The sequence below is a fragment of the Tursiops truncatus genome, chromosome 16, assembly GCF_011762595.2.
Source record: "Tursiops truncatus isolate mTurTru1 chromosome 16, mTurTru1.mat.Y, whole genome shotgun sequence".
NCBI classification, from domain to species: domain Eukaryota; kingdom Metazoa; phylum Chordata; class Mammalia; order Artiodactyla; family Delphinidae; genus Tursiops; species Tursiops truncatus.
The window spans coordinates 7,656,340-7,680,819 of NC_047049.1; the positions used below are offsets into that span (position 1 = coordinate 7,656,340).

Genomic DNA, 24,480 nt, shown 5'->3' on the forward strand with positions numbered 1-24,480 from the left:
TATTTGCAGTCCTGTTTTGCGGCGGGCCGTTTCCGACCAGCAGAATAACGAGCCGCCACACGCAAGATTCTTCTCGTATCACACTTTATTGGAGCACAGCTTGGTTGAAGAAAGATGGAAGGAAGACCCCGCAATCCTATAGCAGTCTGCTTATATAGGGATTAAGAACATGTGTCGCTCTGTGATTGGCTTTCGCCGATGGTGCGATTTGTGAGCCAGCATCGGATAGGTTGCTACTTTAAAACCTCATTAGTATACTTAGCGCAAGCGCAGTGGCCACAGGAAGGATGACTCAGCTTATTTCAGCCTCCTGCCGCGCAGCAGTTAGCCGACCGCGCCCCACATCTCCCCCTTTTTTATTTATTAGAACACCAAGCAGAACATAGCCCGTACGAGGGCAGTTTTCTGTTGGCATATCTGAGGCACCCTCCTGCGTGCAATGCCAACAAGGGCCGCAGGGTGCAAGGGCTGCCTCAGAATAATAGCTGATTCCCTATAGAGGTGCGATGGCGACAAGGCCTCTCTGTGCAGGGGCAATCAAGAATAGGCCTTGATTCCCTATAGAGGTGCAATGGCAACAAGGCCTCTCTGTGCAGGGGCAATCAAGAATAGGCCTTGATTCCCTATAGAGGTGCAATGGCAACAAGGCCTCTCTGTGCAAGGGCAATCAGGACAATGGATGACTCCCTATAGAGGTGCAATGGCAACAAGGCCTCTCTGTGCAAGGGCAATCATTTCGAATTATTCAGGGCGGAGAGCCAGGCTGCGGGCGAATCTCCTTCATTAATAGCCAGAAGTGCCTGAGTGAGCAGGACCCTATCTCGATGTGCCCTGATGCGCACACGACAGACCAACCAGAGACACAGCATAATCCCAAATACACAGCAGACTCCAAAGATTCCTACCCCCACCCACTCCCCAAAGAAGGAAAAGGCAGAAGAGAGCCAAGAGGCAAAATCTCCAAAGGCAACGGGCTCCAGCCCGGCAGCACTCAGTTGCACAATCTGAATAATCCTTTGTGGAATTCCAACTAATACAAAGCTCAGCATCTTCTCCGAAGTTTTCTTCAACAATTCTCGTCAGTCTTGATGGCACCCAGATCGGATCTTGATCCTGTGGGGAGACACAAAGAGATCCCCTGGATCGAGTAATAACACGATCCGGGCCCTTCCATTGATTGGACAACACATCTTTCCACATCACTTTGCCATAATTTTTATGGTTTGTTGCCACATGGCGTTCAGCAGAGGCTTCTTTATCATCATTTAAATGTCCTTAAACTCATCTAGGATTGGATATAATCCTGGCACCGTTTCTTGCTTTTCCTTTTGTTTTCTTTTTTCTCTTTTCATAATTTCAGGCCTATCTACCGTAGTCCCTGTTTGTTCATTCTCTGATGCGCTATCTTGAAAACATACCTGACTGGACTACTCACCGACGGTTCACTCCGTGTGTCGAGTTCTGAATCGGTCCTCCATGCAGGGCGCGAAGTTCCCGGGTTTCGGCACCACTTGTGGCGGGCCGTTTCCGACCAGCAGAATAACGAGCCGCCACACGCAAGATTCTTCTCGTATCACACTTTATTGGAGCACAGCTTGGTTGAAGAAAGATGGAAGGAAGACCCCGCAATCCTATAGCAGTCTGCTTATATAGGGATTAAGAACATGTGTCGCTCTGTGATTGGCTTTCGCCGATGGTGCGATTTGTGAGCCAGCATCGGATAGGTTGCTACTTTAAAACCTCATTAGTATACTTAGCGCAAGCGCAGTGGCCACAGGAAGGATGACTCAGCTTATTTCAGCCTCCTGCCGCGCAGCAGTTAGCCGACCGCGCCCCACACTGTTTTCTACTCTGACCCCCTCCCAGCCCACTAAAAATTCCAACTTTGCCCACTGACATCTCCCTCCTCCATTCTTAGGGGAAAAAAAATGGGAGGATCCATATTGATCGCAGTGTTCTGTGAAGTTTTAAAAATAACTTTTATTGACATATAAAATACACGTATGGTATGTGTTGATGGCCACAATGTCCATTAGCAGGAGGATGGAATAAGGCTGTCAGATAAAAGACAGAATAGTCTGTTAAATTTGAACCTTGGATAAACAACAAATACTTTTTACTGTGAGCATTTTTTTTACAGCATTCCAAGTACTTTAATTTGTGACCGAGCCAAAACAAATAAAAGAATGATCAAAATATTCTTCTCATTGTAAAGAGCGATCATATTTGAGTTTGGTTTCTTTCCCCTGCAGGTATTGTGAACACCGATAATTTCTGAAACACAAATCGTGACCTGGATACTTGCAACAAACTTTTATAATCTCTGCCTGAATAAGAAGTGAATAAGAAACATACTTATAAAGTATGTTGACTATACAATGTGATATGAGCATGTCTCACAGTGTACAGTTTGATGAATCGTCACAGAGTGGACACATGTGTTTCTTGTGTTTCAGATCAAGAAACAGAACATTCAGGCTCCCCAAATGTCTCTTGTGTCCTCATCCAGGAGCTACCGATCCCCCCACTATCCTGACTTCTAATAGCAGGGGTGAGTTTGCCTGTTTTTGGATACTATATAAATAGAAATACCCAGTTTGGATTCTCTTAGGCTTTTGTTCACCATTATGTCTGTGACATCATCCATGCACAGCAGTAGAGCATTTTGGGTAATATTACTGTGTAGGACATACTTATGCTAAAATATTATTTGTTGTTTATCTGAAATTCAAATTTTACTGGGTGTCCTGTATTTTATTGGGCAACCTTATTCCATTCTCCCGTTAACGGACATTTTGTAGTTTTCCGTTTGGGGCTAATATGAACAGAGCTGCTACGAATATTCTAGTACCTGACTTTCGGTGAACATATGGACTCGTTTCTTTTGGGTATTTACCTAGGAGCGGAATTTCTGGGTCATAGGGAATGCATATGCTCAGCTTGGTGTATACTCCCAAGAGGAGTTCCAAATGGTACCGATTTACACACCAGCCAGCAGTGTGTGACAGTTCCAGTTGCTCTGCATCCTCGCCAATACTTGGCATTTTCTGTCTTTTTCATTGTAGTCATTCTAGTGGGTGTGTTTGGTTTAATTTCACCTGTTTTAATTTGCGCATCCCTGAGGACTCCTAAAGCTGGGCCCCTTCTCACCTGCCTAGTGGCCGTTTGGGCCTCCTCCTTTGTGGGCATTTATTTATTTTTATTATTTTATTTTTTTGGCCACACTGCATGGCTTGTGGGATCTTAGTTCCCTGACCAGGGATTGAACCCAGGCCCTAGGCAGTGAAAGCTCGGAGTCCTAACCACTGGACTGCCAGGGAATTCCCCCTGTGGGCATTTCTTATATCGCTGGGATACAAGTTATTTGTCAGATATATGTCAACTCTCTTTTCTTGGGGAGTTTTAGGGAACAGTGAGAGAGGATTTCTGGCTAGCTGCGGGTCTTGTGGGTGACTTAGAAGAATGCGGTGGAAGGAGGAGTTTGATAAGAATTGCTCTGCATAGTGAGCTGGATCTCCTCAAAAGGGCTTTGAGAAGCGCACGTGAAGACCGCACTGTGCTTCTTTGAATCCTTACTCATTCTGAGACTGAGCAACTCTTAGATATATTCAGATCTTGACACGAGGGTGCAGCTAACTTTCCATTGTATTGAGTTTATAACATGTCTTGGGAAACCTGGGTGGTTAGAAGCATGTCTAAGAAATTTGTCTAAGAAATTTGTGTATGTCCCAGGGTAGACTCTATTGAGGGGAGAGGTCATCCCTAAGAGAATGGAGATTTTTATTTTTCATAGAAGGATAAAACGCTCCCCCCCGCAAGAACACACACTTGATAAGAATAAAATACGTAGTATTTGAACACTAGTGGCATCTAAAAGGTCCACTTCATTCATAAATCAAGGCTGCACAGCACATGACATTTATGGCAACTCTTGCTGGACGAAATATTAAAATTTGTAAGAATTGTAAATGCTGTCACACAGAATGCTGCAGTCACCGGGCATAATTGATGACTTCCTCTTGGATCTATTGAATAGATTAATTTCATTGCTATACAGATGATATTAATATGTTTTTATAATTAATTTAGTTCTGAGAACTGCTTTGGGTGCCAAGATTTCACTGGGGGGAGAAAATGGCTCAAGGTAAAAGGCGGCACAGGAAGAGTAATTTGGAAATCAAATAAAGCATAACACTCGAATAGGAGACAGCAGGCGTGGAGGGATCTTGTCGCAAAGGGAACACACCAGGCAATTGAGGCGGATATCAAGCCAGAATTGTGTATTTCTGAAGTGGCCCATTTTCCTGGGGATTCGTCGTGTCCCGAAGTGGTGGTTTAAGAATGGGGTAAGTGGAAAGCCTCCCTCTTCAGTGGGGTTCGTCGGGTGCTCTTGAGACTGGAGCCTTCCGCCTACAGAGCTGGTCTCAGACCAGTGTTCTGAGGGGGTCCAGGGAGGGGCATCAAATTATCAAGGATGTCGATTACTCAGAAAGCAGGCTCCCTCCCAGCGGCTTCTTTACAACTAAACACCAAAAAACAAAACAAAACAAAACAGCAACCATTTACGGAGCCCTTTCTTCTTGCCAGGAATGGCACTAAGTTCTTTGCATCTATTGTGTCAACAGGATTGTCTCTTTCCTCCTTGAAAAAATAACCTTCGACTTATTACAAAGTAATGCATGTTTGGGGGTTATTCTTTAGAAAACATAGTTGAACAATTCAGCCATGCTTTCACCGCCGGGGTGTGCCATTCCCAGGGCTCCGTTTGGGGTGGCGGCTGGAAGCTGCAGCCCGTAAAGTGGTGGATGTTGAGCCATGGACTGTTTCCCAATACTTTCCCCTTTCCTTAAAAGGATCCCCCCCAAACGTGGAGAAGTGCTTTGCTTGGAGAGAATCTCTTATATTTCCCCCTCACCCAAGTGCTTAAGTGAAGTATAACACTTAGACATGGCCTGATTTAAAGAGTCATATTTCATGAAAAAAATCTCCTAAAGCATGGTCAGTTCAGATGCAATTGCGGGAAAGAGAAATGATCTTACTCTAATTTTTTAAAAAAAATTAATTAATTATTTTTTTGGTTGCGTTGGGTCTTGGTTGCTGCGTGCGGGCTTTCTCTAGTTGCGGCGAGCGGAGGCTACTCTTCGTTGCAATGTGGGAGCTTCTCATTGCGGTTGGTGGCTTCTCTTGTTGCGGAGCATGGGCTCTAGGCACGTGGGCTTCAGTAGTTGCGGCACGCAGGCTCAGTAGTTGTGGGTCTCCGGCTCTAGAGCGCAGGCTCGGTAGTTGTGGCGCACGGGCTTAGTTGCTCCACAGCATGTGGGCTCTTCCCGGACCAGGGCTCGAACCTGTGTCCCCTGCATTGGCAGGTGGATTCTTAACCACTGCGCCACCAGGGAAGTCCGATCTTTCTCTAATTTTGAGAAGCACGAGTTTAGGGCTCTGAATACACACAGTGAATTCCTTAGGAGCTGATGTTAAACAACTGGAAAGATTAATTGGAAAAAAGGATCCCCAAACACAATTTCCCCTGATTTACTGTTTCATCAATGCAGTCAACCCTGACTGAGCACCAGCTACATGCTAGGGCTGGGAGGCTGCTGGTGGGGCTGCGTGGGGTGTGTGTGTGTGTGTGTGTGTGTGTGTGTGTGTGTGTGTGTGTGTGTGTGTGTGTGTGTGTGTGAGAGAGAGAGAGCACATGTGGATGCATGAGTAGTGATGTGTGAGTGTGCATTGTGGATGTGTGTGCAAGTATATGTGACTTGTGTATTGTGCGTCCATGCTTGTGGGCGATGGTGTATGTGTGTGGACACGTGTGTATGTGTTCGAGATTGTAACTGTATATGAGTGTGTGTGTATGCGTGTGAGTGTGGGTGGGTTGTGTCTATGTGACTGTGCTTGGCATGTGTGTGTGTGTGTGTGTGTGTATGTGGTGTGTCTCTGTGTGTGTGCGTGTGACGGGAGAGGGGGGCATGCAGAGATGAAGAGAATGCTGAGTGCTGCTCCCAGGAGCTTTGCCAGGAGAGACTAGGAGACCTGCACTCAGCACCCTGTTCCTTGTTATCCAAAGCACCCCCCAACCTCCCTCCCCACCTTCCCCTACTCTACTGCCCTAAAGGCCGGCCACCCTGGATTGCTTGGGGTTCCCACACCCCCGTCCGTGATGGCTTTGCCTGGAGCACCTTACTCTTGGTTTCCTACCTGTCAGCCCGCCTGTCTGTGAGGGGACAGTCCTCAGTCATCTCAGACCCTGTGTTTCCTACCCTGTCGCTTTACAACGACTTTGAAATGGTTCCACCTGGGAGGCAGCGGGGTTGCTGTGAGCGTGGGCTGCCGTGTGAACATCATGAAGGAGAAGCAGGTTGTCTGTCAGCATCTGAGATGAGGGTGACGTGTGTGTCCTGAAATGGTTAAGCAAACACCAGGGGCTGAGCTAGTGGAGGGAGGACTTGTCTAGAGAACAAATGAAGACGATTGGCTGAGTCGGGGTCCAGAGTAAGGAAGGTGCGTGGGGAAACCCACGGAGAGGGGGAACCCCCACGTGGAGGTGGTTTGCGCAGCTGGAGGCCTTGGTGAGGCTCCGGGTTATGACTTCACACACAAGGCTACGTGCCATTGAGGGAGAACAGCCTTGAGCTCACCGCCTGGAGCTGAACCAGCCTCCCGCACGGCTTCCAGCTCAGAATTTGCTGAGGAGCCGCCCGGAGAGCTGTGCAGACACGCCTGCTGTCGGTCGGCCTCCATCTTTTAGTCATGCTGGGCAGCCAGAGAGGCTGACGTGTTTTCTAGCCTTCCTACAGTCTCCCTAGAGATGAGGGAGGATAAACTGCCTTTCCACTCTCAGTCTAGGCCCCTCCAGTGGGTTTGGAGAGAGAAGCTTACGGATTGTGGAAGGCCGCCTCCAAGATGGCTGCCTCCTGAGACCCTGCTCTTGTGAACCCTGTCCTGCTCTGGACTCACTGATTCTCTTCTAACAATAGAATATTGCAGACAAGATGGGATGTGACTTCTGAGATCAAATTGTAAAAGACGGCAGCTTCTGTCTTGCTGTCTTGAGTCTCTCTTCTCTCTCTCTCTCTTCCCAATCTTGAATCACAAGCTTCCATGCTATGGGGACCCTCAGGTGGAGAGGCCCTGCCATGGGCTGAATGCTATTCCTTCAAAATTTATGTGTTGACGTCCTAACCCTCAGGACCTCAGAACATGACTGTATTTGGAGATGGAGTCTTTAAAGAGGTAATTAGGTTAAAATGAAGCTTTTAGGGTGGGCCCTGATCCAATATGACTGATCCAGTATCCTTATAAGAAGAGATTAGGATGCAGACCTAAAAACACAGAGGGAGGACTGTGTGAGGGCACAGGGAGAAGATGGCCGACTACAAGTCAAGGAGAGAGGCCTGAGGAGAAACAACCCTGCGGGCACCTCAATCCCAGACTTCCTGCCTCCAGAACCGTTGTATACGCTGCCAGTCTGTGGTACTTGTTATAGCAGCCCGTGCTGACTAATACAGGCCCACAACTGCACCGCAAGCCTGCAGGCACATCTTCTGAAGCCTGCTGACGGCCACACAAGTCGGCTTGGAAACGGATTTCCCAGCCTGGGTCAAGCCTTGAGAGCTAACTGTAGGCCTGGCTGACAGCTTTACTGCTGCCTCACCAGGGACCCTGACCCAGAAGCGTCCAGTTGAAGCACATCCAGATTCTTGAGCCACATGGTATCCTCTCTCTACTGTGAGACAATAACCCTTGGCTGCTTCATGCGGTTAAGCTTTGGGGTAATGTGTTACACAGCAACAGAGAACTAGTATGCCTCCTTATCCTTCCTGGCTAGAGTGACCATATATTTTATGGATGACACCAAGTCAAGGCTTTTGAGGGGGAAAGGAGATTCTAAAATAATCAAAGGGACTTCCCTGGTAGCACAGTGGTTAAGAATCTGCCTGCCAATGCAGGGGACACAGGTTTGAGCCCTGGTCTGGGAAGACCCCACATGCCATGGAGCAACTAAGCCTGTGTGCCACAACTACTGAGCCTGTGTGCGGCAACTACTGAAGCCCATGCGCCTAGAGACCTTCCTCCACAACAGGAGAAGCCACTGCAATGAGAAGCCCAAGCACTGCAACGAAGAGTAGCCCCCGCTCGCAGCAACTAGAGAAAAGCCCGCATGCAGCAACAAAGACCCAACTCAGCCAAAAATAAATAAATAAAATTAAAAACCAAAACAAAACAGTTCTTTATATTGATTATCTGAATATAAATAACAAAAAAAAAAGCAGAATAATGTACTTTAATCAGTTTCTTAAGGCATGTCTGTCTCTAACATGATGTCAGTGGTATTCAATGTTTTTCCTGATATGGCCTCATCACTTTAATTTTTTTTCACAAAATTTCCCATAAATATTCTTCAAAGAAATATTTTGTGGTTAGTAAATTTGAAATTATTGACACCTTTAATCTACTCTTTATTGTAGACTATAATATTCTTAATTGGGAAAATATTCTCTCTATAGGTGTTAGGGTACCTAGTGGGCTTGGGAAAAATGAAGGATGTTCTCAATGCTACTTTTTGGCATTAAAATGTGAAAATCTTTCCGCCTAAATATTTTACCAGGTACTATCTTTTGTTTTTGTTTTTATTTTTTTTTTTTTGCGCGGGCCTCTCACTGTTGTGGCCTCTCCCATTGCGGAGCACAGGCTCCGGACGCGCAGGCTCAGTGGCCATGGCTCACTGGCCCAGCCGCTCCGCGGCATGTGGGATCTTTCCGGACCGGGGCATGAACCCGCATCCCCTGCATCGGCAGGCGGACTCTCAACGGCTGTGCCACCAGGGAAGCCGTACTGTCTTTTTTTGATCGCAGATGTTTTAATAGGGGCTCTTATGCACTATGTACAGGATTCTCTGCCAAAGGTGGTCTGGTCGCTAGTGACCTGAATGACATCAAAAACCAAGGGCAGCTCAGGCGCCACGAAACAGTGACTGTCTTGGCCGGCTTCACATCTTCAATCTCAGAAGACAGCCAGTGGTGCGTGCGGTGACCCTGCAGCACCTCGATGGCCTTGAGCTCCAGGGGCGTGGCCTGTATACCCAGGTCTTCCAAGCCGGGCAGGTGAGGCAGGGTCATGTCTGTGATGTGAACTCGCTCCACTTTATCCCTCGTGGTACAGGGCTCAAACGGACTCATTTCAAAGAGTCGACCTAGCCATCGATATGCAAAATGTGGCAAAGGGTATGCCAGGAAGGGTCTGTGAGTCATGGCAAAGACGTACTGTACCAGGTCAAAGAGGACGTACCAGCTGGGCCCAACAAAGTCAAAAGTTTTCCCTCTGGCATCTGGATCCTTAACTGCATTAACAATTCCTTTGGTGACATCCACAATATATATTGGTTGTTTCACTGTCTTCTTGCCCAAGGAAAAAGAGGGACAACACCAAACCATTGAATACTTACAAAATGATTGAGGAATCTATCCTCTCTTCCAAAGATGTCCGATGCCTTTATGATGGTAGCTTCTGGAAATGTGTCTCTCACTTCTTTCTCTCCAGCAGCCTTATTTCTCAGATATTTAGAAGGGCTTTGATTATCGGCATTCAGATGTGAAACGTGAATAAAATTTTCAACTCTAACTTGCTTGGACACTTGAGCGATTGCTTGGAGAATCTTTACAAAAACATCCTCAAAATCAAAGTTTTTGGTTTCCCATTCTCGCCCAAAGAGATTGATGACCACGTTGCTGTGCTCCACAGCTCTTAGGATGGAGTCCTTGTCTCTCCCTTTCCATTCCAGAAAGATAATCTGGCCCAGGTCACCCATGGGACGAAGGTGCATGGTATCATATGGCTCACCCCGGTAGGGGACGATCACTTGTGACCCCATGCGACGTGACATTGGCAGGGCCCGGACAACTCGGGGGTGAACGGCGGCCGCCATCTTTTCCCACAATCCCCTGCCGCCGGCGCTTGGCTGACTTCGGCTCCCAGATACTGTCTTTTTGCCTTTTTCCAGAATACCTTTCTTCAGCAAATATTTTTACAAGACAAAACTCATCAAATTGTCTTTATGATTCTTTTGAATGCTTCATTAAATTTAGATGCTGCAAGATGGTAGGCTTTTTCAATCTCCTGCCCTTCTGGGACAGAATGTAATTTCTTCTAATTAAAAATAGAAACTCCATCAAAAGATTCTTCTTACAAGTCAAGATGTTCTGAAGTACCCTTATAGAATTTCAATATTGAGCTCTCATTAATTAATGTGTTCCCTTTCCCCCGTACTTTTTAGGGATAAATTCCAATGTCTTTTTATTTGCAAGCTTTGTTTTCAATTCATGTAATTCTTTCAGAGCTTCAGAAACTAAAAATCCAAGTGTTAAATAATCAAGGTTTTCTAATTTTTTGAACAACATGCATCCAAAATTTAGAGAACTCATTTACAGAAAAGTTCAATATTGTTGTAGGGCACTGAGACTGACTTCAAAAGTTCCAACTATTCTAAAATCTGATAGATGGCAGGTAGCAGAGACAAAGCACATTAAGCCATGCTGAAGCATGTTTTTTCTTTTTCTTCTTGTTTTTTAAACTTCATCAGTGTTGTCGCAAAATGTTGGCAACTACAGCTTTTACTTATATTGGTAGAATACCAGCTTATTTGGATCCAGTAGGAATTATATGTGTACCATCAACAATTCCAAGTAAATTTCTGCTTCATAGGTTTCTTAATTTAGTAAGGATTTTTTTTTTTTACCATGACACTGTGCTCCACCAAAAACTATATTTGTATTTTCATTGCAAAAACAAGTGCTATTTAGCTTAATGTCAATTGCACAATAGTATTCATAATAGTCTCAGATGATGCTCAATTCATTAAGAAAACTTCCAAAAGCTTTTTTCTGGGTCCATGACTTGGATGAAAAAAAAAGGAAACATTATTGGAATTAATTAATTTTTCTATTTGAGGAAATCTTATGACACTGAAATAAAACTTGCATTATTTTAACTATTTGTATAGTTTCCCTAATGACGTCAACATGTGAACAATGATAGCGCCACTTTTTGTGCATGAATATGACAGTTTGGAATTGAAAATGAATAAGATTTGAGTCTCACATTTATTAGGATGTAGAAAATGGTAATAGTCTATCTCTCTTGAGGAAATACTAAGAAATGACCGAATAAAAAAAGTACATATTTTTAAAAAGTTATTGAAGACCTGGGGATGCCGGGAAGTCTATATTCCAAGGAGACAGCCAATCCTTTCTAGCTGAGCAAAGAATTGGTGTCTGATTTTATACCTGGGAAATACTATCTGGACAGTATATGGGTGGGTAGAGAAATGAGTTTGCCATAGATAAAGATATTTTGCTGGGATAAAATACAGTAAGCTAAACTTTTAATTACTATGTAGTTTGGCATGCGCGATTGGAATTTTGAAGAGCCCCAAATGCAAAGCTAAGTCTATTCTGTTTTAGAATTCCCATTTTAAAAAATTCCATGGATTACTTTTTTATTTGCTGGAGAATATCCTGAGAGAACGTTTTTCAAAACAGAATATTTGGCATGTAAATTTTCTAAGTATTTTTATGTCTCAAAAGATTTATGTTGTCCCTACACTTACTAGTTTTTAAAAGAAAAGTTAGCATTATAAGTTTAGAATTTTATTTCTTTAATAAGGATTCTGGGGTATCACTCTTCGTCTTCTAGTTTCCAGTGTTGCTAATGAAAAGTCAGATGTCAAAGGTGATTATAATTCTTTTGCAGATAATCTGTTTTTCTTGTCTGGAAGCTTTTAGAATCTTCTTGTTCCTCCTGGAGTTCCAGTTTTCAGGAGAATGTGTCCGGGAGTGGGTCTTTTTTCATTCATTCTTCTTGGTACCTGGTATGTTCTATTGACCTGAAGACGTGCATGTTCCTTCAGTGCTTGGGGACGGTATTCTATCATTTGTATAATTTATATATTTTCTTCCTTTTATTTTTTCCTAGAATTCTTAATAGGTTGATCTTTTTAGGTTGATCTTATGCATCTCATATATTTTCTCTCATATTATCCTCTGTCTTCTTGATACACATTCTGAGAGATTTCCTGAACTTCAGGTTTTTTCGTTCTAGCAATGGCATTTCTAAGAACTTTTTTTTTTTAACTTTTTATTTTATATTGGAGTAGAGTCGATTAACAATGTTGTGTTAGTTTCAGGTGTACAGCAAAGTGATTCAGTTATACATATACATGGATCTGTTCTTTTTCAAATTCTTTTCCCATTTAGATTGTTATATAATGTTGAATAGAGTCCCCTGTGCTATGCAGTAGGTCCTTGTTGGTTATCCATTTTAAATACAGCAGAGTGTACATGTCAATCCTAAACTCCCTGACTATCCCTTCCCCCAGCTTTCCCCCCTGGGAACCATAAGTCTGCGAACTCTTTCTTGATCTCTAATTGCTCCATTTTAAGCACAACCTGTTCTCTTTTTAGGACCATGTTATCTTCTTGAATTTCTCTAAGGACATTCATCTTTTAGAAGTTCCTTCCGTTCTTTGAATCTGTTTGCTCACCCTGGTTCTTGCCTTCTGTGCTCTGGGGTTCTCTGTGAAGGAAGAACCGGGGTGGTGAATGTCTGCAGGTCGTGAGTGTTTCTTTGCCTCTAGCGCAGTCATTCTGCTTGGATTTCTGCTTGCACAGTGGGCCCCATCAACCTGAAGATTTATATATTCCTTTAGCACTGGGGAATGTTATTCTAATACTCATATAATTTATATATTTTCTCCATTTTATTATTTTTTTTTCTAGAATTCCTAGTAAATCCTGACATTTCCCCCAGAGTCTTCTCCCCAGTGTGGGAGGGCTCCTGACAGGTCCAGCATGTTGACTGGTTGGTTTTACATCGGTGTGAATAGGTTCGGAGTAGTCAGGCCATTGGGGCCCCAACAGGCCAAGCACTTACGCACATACCCTACCACCCTCTGATGTAGGAGGGATGCACCATCATCAGACAGGGAGCTGGGGCTCAGAGCTGGGGGTGTAAAGCCTGAGCAGGAATTAGGACGCTTATGATTCTGAAGCCCAGACTGCGGCATCATGAGAGAGAAGGACATGAGGCTGGAGAGAGTCTGGGACAGAAGGATGGGCAAAACTTGTGGGCCGGAGGGAGAAGGAGGCATCAAATTGTCAGAGGGGCCAACATAGAAACAGAGACGTGTGTGTGTGTGTGTGTGTGTGTGTGTGTGTGTGTGTGTGCGCGCGCGCTGGGGTAGAGCTGGACAGGGCAGAGGGGAGAATGCCTCCCGGATGTGTGGAGGCTGAGGTGAGAGGCGTGGCTGGAGGCCACTTTCTAGCTGGAGGGTAGAAATGCAGTCCTGGGTACCAGCATCACAGCCAGGGAGGCTGGGGGCCCAGAGGACAACCAACCTCCCAAGATAGGGTAGATGGAGGAGTAGAGTCTGAGCCCCACCCTCTCTGGGGCTGGGGGAGAAGGAGGGAGAGCACAGGGGTGTGTAGTATCTGCTTCATCCACCCCTCGCTGTCTCCCTCCATCACACAGACGGAATGGCTCTGCTGTCTCAGTCTGGCTGGGCACGGGGGGGCACTGCAGGTGGACAGGCTGGACTTCCTCACTCCGAGTTGCCCTTTTTTCCATAACTGTGTCTAAAGCGAGCGGCAGCCGCCTACCTTGGTGCCCCGCAGTAAAGGCTACGATGCCCCATCACACGGGTGAGCTGACGTGTTCCCGACACTTACTCCAAGCTGGACGTGGGCTTAGGCGTTTCGCAGACGTGGGGGTGACCTCAGCTTGCTTAACCTCTCCAAGCCTCGATTTCCCCGTGTGTAAACCTGAGACAGTGAGATTTTGGTCACTTCACTTTTCTAAGCCTCAGGTGCATCCACAAGAAGTGGGATCAGGGCACTCCTTTTCCCCGGGGCTGGGAGGCTGTGCAGTGTCTGTGTGGTCATCGTTGCTCCCAGTTTACAGCTCAGGAAACGTACCCGAGTTTTGGTGGCTGCCCCCTGCGTCGGGGATGGATCCAGGCTCCGTGGCTGGGGGTGGAGGACCTGGGACCTCTGGATGTCGGTCTCTTGTTGAGCTGGATGGATCCGTGGCACAGCTCAGACCCTCCCATGCTGTGCCATCTGAGCCCAGCACCTGTGCCCACGGGGCCTGTCTGCTTCCTGGAGAGAAGAGAGGAGAGTGTGAAATCACCTTCCTAGGTGAGAATACATGACCATTCAGCTGACACAGGCAAAGGCTCTCCGCTGTGTCCTCACTTCTCAGCTGAGTTCTGATGCGAGGGGACCAGCTCGTTCAGAGGAAATGGGTGACCAAGGATGGAACAGCTGGGCAGAAGAGCTGTCACCAGACATCCATTGTCGGATGCTGGTTCCAAGATCTGCAGGTGCGGATGGCCGGTGGTCCCAGCACATGCAGCAGAACCCACCTTCTGTTGGCAGAGGCTCTGAGAGCAAGCTGCTTTTGACCTCTGGGCGCACAGGCTGCAGACAGCGATGTTTGGTTTACGGCCTGACAGCCACTGGGAGAAACGTGGTACGGCTCTGAACTCGCTGGGTGACTAAAACAGTTCCGACTCTGGAAGGAAATGGATTTTGTGTCGTCCAAGCTCATCTAGAACCAAAATTAGCTCCCTGCTGTCCACTCCTGGCCGGAGACAGCTGTTCCTGCAGCTCTGCCCAGATGCTGGCTGTGCTCAGGGTGCCTGCCTGCCTCTCTCCGGGGGGCATGACATCCCCAGTGGGCTCGGGAGTCACCGTTGACAATGCATTTCTACCACCTCCCTTGCGTGCGGTCCTCCCCCATCCTCAGGCAGGCAAGCCCAAGTGCGTTCTGCCCACGTCACGGCAGAGGCGGCTCAGAAGGGCCCGCGCTTCGCTTAATGCTCTTATGCTGCCATCTCGAAATTTGAATACTATTATCTTTTCAAAAAATATTTATTTATTTTTACTTATTTGTCTGGGTCTTAGTTGCGGCACGAGGGATCTCGGTTGCCGCGTGTGGGATCTTTTTAGTTGCGGCACGCGGGATCTAGTTCCCTGACCAGGGATGGAACCTGGGCCCCCTGCATTGGGAGCGTGGAGTCTTAACCACTGGACCACCAGGGAAGTCCCGAATACTATTATCTTTTTTTTTTTTTTTTTTTTTGCGGTACGCGGGCCTCTCACTGCTGTTGGCCTCTCCCATTGCGTAGCACAGGCTCCGGACGCGCAGGCTCAGCGGCCATGGCTCACGGGCCCAGCCGCTCCGCGGCATGTGGAATCCTCCCGGATCGGAGCACGAACCCGCGTCCCCTGCATCGACCGCCACCAGGGAAGCCCCCGAATACTATTATCTTTGAACTTACGTTTTGTAAATGAGATCTGATGGGACCACAGAGCACGTGCATGAGCAGAGCAGATCTGTGCAGGTTACGTGTCGTTCTTCCTCTCTGCCCACTTGCAGATAGCGTTCCTGAAGCCCCGTGAGCACACGTCACAGATTAGATGAGCGAGGGCGCTGACATCCCCATGAGGCCACACTCTCGGTTCACACCAGGACCTGCTTTGAATGCAGGAACACGAGCGACCAAGTGACCCTGTCTTATCCTTTCGTACTTAGATTATGTCCCTGTGTTAGTCAAGCGCTTACACGAAGCTGATGGCACAGAGGAAAAGGGAGAGACAGGACAACCGCAGTCTCTTTCCTTTCCGTCCTTCCTTGCTCAGCAGGAAGGCTGAGGCAGAGTGCGGGGCGAACATCAAGGAGTGAAAAACAGCCCGTTGAGTTTTGTGCAGTGTTTTCACCCTTCTGGTAGGGACACATCTACATATGTGTGTACAAAGTACAAAATACGGAGTGTGTAATTTCAGTGATTCCAAATACGAGTTAGATGCACTTATATTTGCATTTAAAACTGATATTGCACAATATAGTGATGAATGGTAGTGTTCATGTTAGTGATTAAAAATTATTAATTATTCTGTACTTAGAACAGCATTAAATAGCAAATAAAAAATGCCATGACAAGTCGAGAGACAAAGACAGAGGGAGAGATACGTGAAAGACAGGAGAAAACTTTGTATTTTCGTACCTATAATGGCGTTTTTTCCCTGTTTTTGGACAGGCGGTCCCACATTTTCATTTTAAACTAGGGGCTCCACAATTATGGAGTGCTGGGAGAGGGGAAGGGGACTGAGAGCAAGGGAGACCCAGCAACATCCCAGAGTTATTCGGGGCTGAGCCAGGAGTAGAGGCTGGTCTCTGATGGGGTCTGGGTGCGGGATCCGTAACGATGATGATGATGGTGATGGTGATGAAGAGGATGATGGTGATAAACTAACATTGCTGGGCTGAGGAGCGTCTCATCTATCTTCACAGGAACCCTACCGGCTCTGGCATTTTGGCAGGCCATACCTGGGAGCAGCTCTTGCTTTGTGGAGGCCAAAGGTGCCTCCTTCTCAGGGCCCCATATCTGTGGCCTGGGCTCCCTGCCTAAGGCCCTCCCTCTGGGGGAGGCGGGCTGGCCCCATAGCTCATGAGGGTGCACACGGCTGTCTGGTTGGGGTTCTCCTGCGAGGGAGATCTGGCAGCAGCTCTTAGACGGGCACGCGACGCTCTCCTCCCTGTGAAGACCCTCTTTTGGTAGCAAGTGGGCTGCCCACAGCTCCCTGAGGGGCTCACCTGGTAGTGGCTATTGGGGTCCAATCCAGGGAGCTGGTGATTTCCCCTGAGCTCCTCCCAGAGACTGGATGGCCGAGCCCAAGGCCACATGCTGGGATCTGAGCACAGTTCGCCTGGTTCCCAAATCTAAGCTTTTGAAAGACAGGAGACGTGGTTCCAGCATCAGGAGGAGGGCACTCTGGGTAACCTCGCCCTCTCAGACTTGTGCCAACAGCCCAGCAGGCAGCATCGCACCACTGCCATGGGGGCCAGTGCAGCTCTTCCGGTGCATCTGGGCCTGGGACCTGGAGAGGGGGCTACAAGGACGGGGAGCCCTCCCCACAACTTGAAGCCAGCCTCCCCTTTCCCATAACCTCGCATGAGACTTGTTCTCCCGGACTCCCAGCCAGGCTGTGGCTCAGACTTAAGGGATCGCCCACAGGGGGAGGCAGAAATGGCACAGGCCTGGTAACCTCGGCTTCCTTTTCTGGAGGAGGCAAGCTGGACCTGAGTGTCTCCTAGACCCCGTGCCCGGATGAGCCTCACAAGGCTGTTTCCCACAGGCTGGACCAGGAGGCCAGGTTTCCGGGCTAATTCAGTGAGAAGCTGCTCAGAGTCTCACCCACATGCAGCCAGGCCTGTCTGGGGTAGGGCTGTGGGGACCACATGCCAGAGGCAGCCCCTGACTGCTCAGGGCCCTGGGGTGGGTGGGAGGGACACCCAAATGGGCCTGCTGGGAGGCGTCCGGGGCTTCCATCTCTCGGTGCCGAGCAGCCTTTGTTGGCGGCACGGGGGTGGGGTTCACCTCCCCAGTCACAGCTTTCTGGGCCATTGATTTACCAGGTACATCAATCTACCAGACGGAAACGAATTTAAAACACCATTTTACTGAAACAAAAATATTATGAATTAAACATAGAGTCTGCGTGAACTCTGAAGATCAAACAGAGACACCGCAGACATTTCACATTTTCGGAGAGCTGCTCCCAGGAGCCCAGATTCAAGTTTACCCTCCTCAGCTGGGGCTCCCCCAGGGCCGGCGGGAGGGCCGCCAGTGATCACTAGCTCCCGCCAGCACTCTAGAGTTTGCACCGGCATGTTTATTTTCGCTGCACGTGGAGGGGTCCAGCATTAATTACCTTATCCACGTCTCACAGGCACAGGGAGGCGAAGCCGTCAGAGTCACCGTGGCGGGCCACGCTCAGCCCAGATGGAGCCCATGTCTTCGGACACGTGCTGCTAACTATTCTCCTTCCCGTGTTCCTTCTGGGTTGTGTGCTCTGAGATGCCACACGGCTGCCTGGAGGTCTGGGGAAGCTGGCCTTGCCTGCTTCAGGAAAGTCATGATTAGCTGAACAGCTGCACTGCCCCATGGTCCTGACTGCAGATAAAGGCTGATCTTGTCCACACAGTAGACTGGGAGAAGGTGGCCCTCTGGCCTTTGTTCAAGGACATTGCCACCTGGGTGCACACAGGTGGGTGGAGGATGCCACACTTTTATTTATTTTTTTGGCCGCACCATGTGGCTTGCAGGATCTTAGTTCCCTAGCCAGGGATCAAACCTGTGGCCCTGCAGTGGAAGTGCAGAGTCCTAACTACTGGACTGCCAGGGAAGTCCCGAGGATGCCACACTTTGCCAAAGAATGTTCTGTCTTCCTTTCTCTTACCTGTACCAGGACTCGTGTGCATTTGGGAAGGAGTCTTGTGTCCAGGCAGGGCTGGAGGTGGCCTGGTCTGCGTCGCCCTGACTCAGACCTTGTCCTGGACACATGTTCCCACCTGGCCCACAGGTTGCTTCCGGGGCATGGGAGGAGAAGGCGGGGCCTGGGATGCTTCCAGAGGGAGGCTGCCTGCGGACTCTCACTCCCCCTCTAGGCTTGGTGCAATGAGCTGTTTGTTTGCCGAGGTGGCCCAGGTTATAAGTGGGAAAAGGGGCTGTCATCCCACAGGGGGGCCTGAATTTGTCCTTCGCTCCAGCCTTGGTGGTGGCAGGTTATGCCAGGGCAGACACAGGCCTGTGACATGCAACTCCCCTCTCTGTCCTCCTCCTGTGGACCATGTTTCTCCCCTGATTAGAAAACAGTTACATCAGAGTTCTGGTGGGGCCTGCGTTGGTTGGGGGAGTGCTTTTTGTAAGTCTCTAGGGTACTGTCAGCACACAAACCATGACCGTACCCTTGCCAGGAGAAGAGTCGGCTCCTTACTATTACAAGAAACGGCAGTTATCAATAACCATAGTACTAAAAAAGTGGAAATAATTCTGAAGCTAATACTGAGTGTTCAGCGCAAGCCAGTGACCATGATTTGTCCTTCATGGCGCTAGCACGTCTCAGTGATCTTGTGATGAGTTCTGCTCTTGGGCCCATTTTACAGATGCAAAAACTGAGTCTTACCAAGGTAAGCGACTTGCTCCAAGTGGCACAGTGACTAACAGGCAGCCTGGAATCTGAGGACTCAACCTCTGTGCTGTCACCTGTCAAATCCCGATCCCTTTTTCCACACCAGGCCTGGTGTTCAGGCTCTGTAGACATCACTCCATCTTCATCTCATAGTGACCTTTGGGGCGGGTACTACATGGATGTTGTTGTATAGGTGGGGAAACTGGAGCTCAGAGAGGCTCAGTGATTTGCCCTAGTCACACAGCTAATAGGTGGTGGACCAGGCACTGGAACCCTGGATGTCTGATTGAGATCTCTTCCTCTTTACCACTGGGCTGCAGCTCCATGCTGGTGCGGGGCTTTGGGGAAGAATATTCTCACCATTAAGGGGCCAAATCAGCTGAGGTCACAAGACAGGGGAGCTGCACAGGCCACGGTTCCACCATCCACCCTCCACCAGCCATGGAGCAGAGGCCACGGCCCCAGCGAGGGCTGCTTGGGAAAGGCTGAGCCACCGCATTGTGGGGGACAGTGCATGGAGCAGCGCTGGGCACCTGACCTGACTCCATGCGTGTCTGGGCTTTGAGCCTTTGGCTTCTTGTCAAGTTGAAAAGCCATGTCTGGGCTTCTCCCCAGGCCTCTAAAAAAGCACAATAACCAATAATTTTTCCATAATTAAATTGTAACGTTGTCATCCTTTCAAATGCAAATGACATATTTGCATTTCCCCCGTTCATCTCGTAATTCATGGCACACCTAGAAAATAGAGAGACAGCCATAAACATTCAGGGCCCTTTTGCTTTGGGTGCAGAGTCATTGCTTCATTCATCAAATGTCCTTGCTTGGGGGCTGGGGTCCCAGGCCTGCCCTCAGGGAGCTCACAGTCTGGGGAGGGGTGTAGAAGTGTTCTGGACAGCTCTAAAACTAGGACTGTATTGATTGATTGACTGATTAATTCATTCAATGAATATTTATTGAGGATCTATTATGTGCATGAAGTTGACATTTAAATTATTCATATTTTGCATTCATTTATTGGTTTTAAAATTGAAAGGGCCTCGTGATGTGTTCTATAAAAACTCAACAGACTGACCTTGTGCACTTCTAGGATAAAGATCATCTTATAAATTGAAAATTAGTTGGAGGTTTTGAGCATATGCCCCATGATGTCATGCTGTGAATGAGAGCTAGAACCTGCCCCCCGTGTGTCTCCACCCTGGCTACATAATCATCTGGGGAGGTTTCATAAAGGACCCATTACATTGTCTGGGCCCCACCCCTATAGATTCTGATTTGATAGCTTTGAGGTAGGGCCCTGGGGAAAAGGCATGCTTTTCAAATCCCCAGATGATTTTCATGTGCAGCCATATTGTGAGCCATTGGTCTGTACAAGCAGTTCTTAACCTTAGCTGCACCCTAGAATCTTCTGGGAGTTTTAAAAGTCCCCATGCTCAGGCTGCACCCAGTCCACTAAATCGGCATGTCTGGCGGTGGCAGCCAGCTATCAATATACGTCAAAGCTCCCCGGGTGATTCCAGTGTGCAGCTAAGACTGGGAACCTTTGATCTGCACCCAATTATAATCATAAATGGGTTGGAGACGGCATCACAGAGGATGTGAGGTTGGAGCTGGATTTTGAAGGATGAATAGGAGTTTGCTAGGATCCGCATAAGGGAAGAAGGGGCATTTCCCTGTAGAGAAACCAGCTTGTGTGAAGGTGGCAGAGCAGGAAGGTGAGTGGAAGGTTTGGAATGCAACGTGATTAGAGCAGAGACTGGGAGGCCATGAGGCTGGGAGAAAGGAATGCTGCGAGTCAGACCACTGGCTCTGCCAGAGGAGACCGCGTAGGAAGCGACTGGATCTGTTTTTGTTATGGACATCCCTGCTGGTGATGGCTGGCCTGGAGGGCAAGGCTGGAGGTGGGGAGACCAACAACGAAGGTGTTTCAAAAGCCCTGATGGGAGGCAGGGAGCCCCCAGACCAAGGTGGAGGCTGGGGGTTGAAGGGGAGAGTGCCTTCTGGAGACACATTTTATTTTATTCTATTTTATTTTATTATTTTTGGCCGTGCTGCACGGCTTGCTTGCGGGATCTTAGTTCCCCGGCCAGGGATCCAAACTGTGCCCCCTGCAGTGGAAGTGCGGAGTCCTAACCACTGGACCGCCAGGGAAGTCCCTGGAGACACTTGGTGGGTGGCTTTGGAACATGTCTGTGAGTTCTGTGGCACTCTTCCCATGGAGGGCTGGCACTGATATCCCTGCCCTTGCATTGGGCTGATCTTCTAGGTGCCAGGATGTGGTGGAAGTAACAGAGTGAGGTTCTCCGGGGAGCCCTGACATCTCTAGAAAAATCTGACTGCCCTGAGGCTGCCATGCTGGGAGGAAGCCCTGGCCACGTGAAGAGGCCACGTGTACATGTTGGGTTCTGTCCAACAGACGCAGCTGAGGCCCCAGCTGCTATTAGCACCACCTGCCAGATACGCGAGTGAAGATGCCGCAGGGTGATTCCAGACTCCAGTCCTGAGTCTTCCCAGCTACGGCTCCAGATACTGTGGAGCAGAGACAAGCTGTCCGGATGCCCTGCCTGAGCTCCCGGCCTGTAGAATCCAATCCATGAATACACTGAAGTGATTGCTTTAGGCCACACAGCAATAGTTGCTGGAATAGACCCACTTGGGGAGCAGTCAGGTGCAGGGCGGAGGAGGACGGAGGCGTGAGGCACGCCCGCCTGCTTCTGGATCGTTTTGTACTTGCTGGATCGGACGGACCGGTGGATGCTGGCTGCAGGTGGAGGAGCTCCTGGTGGCCAATGTCTGCCTCCCTCCCCAAATCATCACAGCCTCTGGCCTCTCTTCAAAGAGCTCTGCATGTCCCTGCACAGTTGCTGTAATTCCCCCACTAAAGGGAGGATCCCTGCCCAGCAGCCTCAGTATCGCCTGGGGCCTTGTTAGAGATGCAGACCTGGGGCCCCAGCTGCAGTGTAATAAGCTCTCCAGGTGTTTCTGACACTGCCAAGGGCTGGGGAGCCCCGGTTTCCCTTAGTGCGGTGCCTCAGGCTTCCTTGTGATTGGAGTCACCTGGGCTGCTTGTTAAACATCCACGTGCCAGGGCCTTACCTCAAACCCTCTGAGTGTCAGCGTGCGTGTGTGTGTGTGTGTGTGTGTGTGTGTGTGTGTGTGTCTAGGTGTCAGGGTGTGTGTGCACATGTGCATAGCTTCTCTGAGCTCCCAGGGTGTCTGCCCACTGGTAAGAAGCCCTCTCTATCTGTTGTGTTGAGCTGACAGCTGCCAGGCCCTGTGCTAAGTGCTTTAGTCGGTGATGACAGATGCTGTGAGGTCATTTTCATGGCAGCTTAGCGGTGGACAACAGAATCATCCCCATTACCCAGGCGAGTGAATGGGGATCCTGGGCTCAGGCGCCCCCCAGCCTCTCTGATTAGTAGGGGGCCGATCCGGGATGACTCCAGGGCCCCATGCTTAGCTGTGCTCATGAACTCACAGTATCCCTGACCCAGCAGCAATCCCCGGGTAATTGTTTAAGGTAAGGGGCAGGGCCCTTGGTTCACACACCAGTCCTGGAATCCTGCCTCGGCTGGCATCTCCACCCAAACCTCCCCATCCCTCTTGAACACCCCACATCCATTCACAGACTCAACAGAGTGAAACTTCCTTGGGCGCCCTGCAACCATAGAGGAACCGAGAGAGGCCGACCCCAGCAGGTCACCAGGCCTCGTGCTGGGGAGAGTTACTGCCCCTCGGAGCCAGGGACCAAAGCGGTTGGCAGTGTCTTGATGCTTGCAGAGGCCAGCAGCCTGGCACTGGGCCAGACCTCAGTGTCCCTTCACTGTGGACACAGGTGGGCCAACAGAGTGAGATGCAGCACACTGCTGATTCCAGCATGTCACTTTGCTGCTGAAATATGCTGATTTAAGAGAATCAGAGAGAGTGGTTTATTTATTGCCAAAGTCGTTTCAAATGGAATTAGAAACATAAATCGAATTTGCTATGGCTTCGCTTCCTTTTTAACCACCTCCAGAATATAGTGTTTCCATGAACTCTGTGTACAGGCAGAAAACTAGGCTGGTAGAGAAAGCTAGGGAAGCACCTCGGAGTCAGGAAATGAATCAACCTGTTCATTTATTGTTATTAAAGTGACACGAATAAATTATAACCCAGTAGGACTCGCTAGGACTTCAGCTTCCCTGGAGCACTTGTGCATGTAATGGAGGGTCCATCACGCAGCGGTTCTGGGAGCAGGTAGGGCAGGTTCATTATTAGCCCCAAGTTGCAGGAAAGGAAACCAAGGCTCGGACATGAAGGGATATGGCTGGGTCACACCGCCGGGGACGGGAGCCGCCATCGACCCGGGTCACTCTGTTGCACATGCAGGGCACGTTCTCCAATCTGATGATAATATTCATAAAGCCACGACTTTCATCCCTGCCGATCACCCTATGTGATTATATTCGGTCACCATAACCTAGAGTAGGAAGAGGTGTGATTTTGGGCCCCAAACCCCATCCTGAGCTTGCACCAGCGCTATCGGGAGTAGTGGGAGATGAGGGGTAGGGCTGCCAGAAAAAATGGAGGACACGCGGTTACCTTTGCATTGCAGATCAACTACGAATACTTTCTTAGTATATCCCCAATACTGCATGTGACTACTTATGTTAAAAATGTGTTATCTGAAATGCAAATTTCATTAGGTATCCTGTATTGGTGTTTGCTAACTCCTGTATCCTGAGAGGAGGAGACCCTGTTCCTTGTTCCCTTTCAAGCCCCGGACCCTCTCACTGTCCAGAACACCGGGCCCTATTTTCCCGGTCAGCTCTTGAGGGGCAAGGACCCTGCACTGTCAAGCAGCATAGACCCAGGATCACAGAGGGGAGGTGTGAGAGCCAGACGCCCTTTCCTGCGGGACTCTGCAGGTGGATGTGGACTTGGCCCTTCTGGCCATGGCATGGTGGACCTCTTCTTTGCCAGCGTCAGTAGCCTGGCCCCTTTGGAGAGAGAAGTCAGGGTAGGGCCTGGCTTGGCCTTGGGCAAGTCTCTTCACTTTTCCATGTCTCAGTTTCCACATCCGCAAAAGGAGGGTGCTCACGGCCCCCGCTCTCCCAGGTTGTCATGGGGAGCAGATGTGTCAATATTTTGAGATGCTCTTGGTATGGTGTCAGGTACACCCCCAGAGCACTGGACCCAGAGCCCCAGCTGGCTCAGGGGGAGGGGAAGGATGATGCAGGATTATTGGGGGATGCATAGCATCTTTGCTCAGGGAACATTATTTATATGTATTTTAAAAGAAACACGATACCACCTGTTTATCTGCTTATTAAAATTCTGGGCTTGGAGGGATTTTATTAGGACTGGATGGCAATCTCTTTGTGGAGGAAGCATTGCCACTGGTAGGAATGGGCTTAAAGCCCTCTGAGACCCTGGACATCGTTCCAGCCCCAGGATGGTCCCAAGGTCCAGAACC

General features: G+C 48.8%; 1 long non-coding RNA gene and 1 pseudogene across 8 annotated transcripts in view; one reads left to right on the forward strand and one right to left on the reverse strand.

Annotated features, from left to right (window-relative positions):
• The window catches only part of LOC117308492 (uncharacterized), a 150,535-nt gene that overhangs the window by 62,146 nt on the left and 63,909 nt on the right, over positions 1-24,480 (forward strand). For 7 of the 8 annotated variants that reach the window (XR_012326857.1, XR_012326853.1, XR_012326851.1 and 4 more), the window contains exon 3: positions 2,457-2,551. The exons of the other annotated variant lie outside the window; for it this stretch is intronic. This is a non-coding gene — a long non-coding RNA (uncharacterized lncRNA). The remainder of the gene's footprint in view (positions 1-2,456; positions 2,552-24,480) is intronic. 8 annotated transcript variants of the gene reach the window in all.
• On the reverse strand, positions 8,874-9,925 carry LOC101325853 (NADH dehydrogenase [ubiquinone] 1 alpha subcomplex subunit 9, mitochondrial pseudogene; annotated as a pseudogene).